Raw genomic sequence first — 2,777 nt, 5'->3', positions numbered from 1 at the left:
TTGAATCGGGAGTGTCCTGCGAAGTGAGATTAATATTAATGGATATAATAAAGAGCGAAAATAAACCAACAAGTCCCTTACGAACTATGTAAGTGACTATTAAGAGAGACAGCTGATAAATGAAGTCATAATTATAAATTATAACAACAAAACGATAAAAACTGTAAAACTAATTGAATGTTGATCGATTAGGCTGTATCTCTGAAAAATGAAAGCGGAAACTATTTAACTATTTAAAGCTAACAAGGACAAATGTGGCGTTAGGGGTCTAAGCAACGGGTACCTTGACCTGTCGTCGTTTTATTGCTTGAAGATATGCACTAAGGTTCGACGATGACTCGCTGAGGTCTGTGTCGGTATTAACTGATACATATTCATTCATTCGGCGCTGATGAATAACTCCACAGCTACTCCGAGTTTTCCGTCTTTGTACATTCGAAAAGGCGATACAAGTACTTTTTCTGCGGTTTGTACACCCTAACATCTATATAAATATATTAAACATACATATATATCATGCTGGAATGTATCTTGTACATTTCTCACATGACAGACACAAGAGTAGTCACATTTCCATTCATTTCGTATACCACTTAGTATATATGTATATATACATTGTCCTGGTATATATACATATATATATGTGTTTTTTACATCATTAACCATTTGTTTTGCCGCTGTGCCTCTCTCTCTGCCTATCTACCCAGCACTTGATCTTTCTGCTGCTTCTGCTATTATCTCCTCCAACCTTTCTCATTGCGAAGCACCGCTCACTGTTGTCTTCCAATGACGTCACAATAAAAATGGCTTCTACCCTTTCTTCATGTTGTTACTTCTCTCCGTAACAAGGTAGCAAGGTAGGGAGTCAGGCTCTTTATAGGTCAGCGGAGAGTGACCGAAAGGAAAAATATATATCTTCTAAACAATAAGGGAGCTAAGTTTATTGGCGAGAAGTTGGAGTTTGCTTACCATTAGCCATCAATCGGTGACCCACACATTACGAACTACTGCTATTAGTAGTAAGACGAATTATCTCGCACTCACGAATTTTACACACGATTCGCTACTACTACAGTTTTGGCTGAACTGCAACAAAACCCATATATATTTTTTTACGCTTTTCATCTCTGCTTGTATGTGTGTGTATATATATATAAATAAATATATATATATATAGGACAACACTGCTTGTAGAGATATATTTACGAGCGTAATAACGAAAAGAAAAAAATAAGTAAAGGAATCAAAATATCTCCGAAAATAATCAGTCACAACCTTCCAAATCATCGGATGGGTTTTACCCTGTTCTTGCCTAGCTTACCCTACACCCTACAGTTTATTATCTGAACATATTTTTTACTTGTAGCTGTTTTGGCTTGACCTTCTCACTCCGTTACAAGCAAGCTACCTGCTTAAACAAAAGAACAACTCCTTGCTAGCTATTTTTTATTCTCCTCCTTTTTTTTTTCACCTTGTCCCCTATTCAATCCACATTCGAAACTTCCTCGTCGGTTTTCTTCCCTTTCAGTTGATTATTTATATATTTAAAAAAGATAATATTAGAATATTAAAAGAACAAACCAAGAGCCATTCTATTGGAATAAATTTCATCCCATCTACACATTAAGGGGGGGAGAGCAAGGGATAACTCGAGTCTGTCGGATTTATATGTAAAAATAAATGTGTCTAAATGAGGACTAGATCATATCTACATAATAAATCTAAAAAAGCGTGCAGGCAAGTGTTATCTTATGTTCAATCACCTGGAAACAACCGCAAATGTAAGTATATATTTTACTCCTCCTCTTTATTATGTTTGCATGTTTGTCTATATAACACATTGATACTCGGTTATGATTCTTAATATTTCCATGGTAAAAACCCATCAGTTGCTCTCTAAACCCATTGTATCTCATTGTTTTGTCGAACACGAAATATATATCACACACATTGTTGATTTCGATTACTGTGATCTTATATTAAGTGACTACAATATTTTTAACCTCATTCATTGATTGCCTACATTTCCAAAGCTATAAGTTCGTTTGACCTCTCTCACACGATACCCCGAAAATGTTACTATTGATAACTCGGTAATTTATTATCACTGGTGATTACTCTATTCCTTAATAAAATAAAAAATAGATTAGTAATGTACATGAGACGTGAAACACATCTTCAAAATCACTTTAAAAAGCGAAAGTTTACTCCATTTAACAGGTTTCCATCCGCTGACCATTTTGTAGTTCCAAATATTGGCAATTATTCCTGACATTCCAGTTGCTTGTACTGTAATAGTACAAGGTTTCAGATTCCATATAACTGCTATTTAAAAAAATCCATTTATTATCTGCTTTTTATATTATTTCATATACATTCTAACTAGTACTGATCATATCTGTATAATCTGTATTGATTAAGTGTCATTTCAGATGATTTTTCTGGTTTCCGAACGAATCCGTTTATCTCCTATCTACTTGTTACATTTATCGATGATGGAATGGAAATAATTCCTGTAGTTATTTATTTCTTATTTCAGTGTTCCCACCCACTTCTCTCTTTTTCATCGACATGCAACTCTGTTTTCCATATTACACTGGTTTGTTTTCTAGAAATAATTCATTCCAACCATTTCTGCAACAGATTCTTCTGGATTTATCATCCGTTACTATTCTATGAAAATTAATAGCATAGCTGCTTTGATCATAAGATCACAAGATAGCTTTGTTGGTTTATCTTAACGTTTTCATCAATGGTTCTTTTTTTTTTTTTTTTTT

The 2,777-nt window shown here is 34.1% G+C and overlaps 1 protein-coding gene across 2 annotated transcripts in view; it reads left to right on the top strand.

Moving 5' to 3' along the window:
• The first annotated feature begins 393 nt into the window (after positions 1-393).
• LOC106883440 (adenomatous polyposis coli homolog) overlaps positions 394-2,777 on the top strand; it is a 188,253-nt gene continuing 185,869 nt past the window's right edge. For both annotated transcript variants that reach the window (XM_052967125.1, XM_052967124.1), the window contains exon 1: positions 394-1,781. The gene's annotated coding sequence lies outside the window, so the exon portion shown is untranslated. The remainder of the gene's footprint in view (positions 1,782-2,777) is intronic.

This window comes from Octopus bimaculoides, chromosome 4, assembly GCF_001194135.2.
Source record: "Octopus bimaculoides isolate UCB-OBI-ISO-001 chromosome 4, ASM119413v2, whole genome shotgun sequence".
Lineage (NCBI taxonomy): Eukaryota > Metazoa > Mollusca > Cephalopoda > Octopoda > Octopodidae > Octopus > Octopus bimaculoides.
Note: the sequence above shows the minus strand (reverse complement) of the source record. Positions and strands in the feature narration are given on the sequence as shown.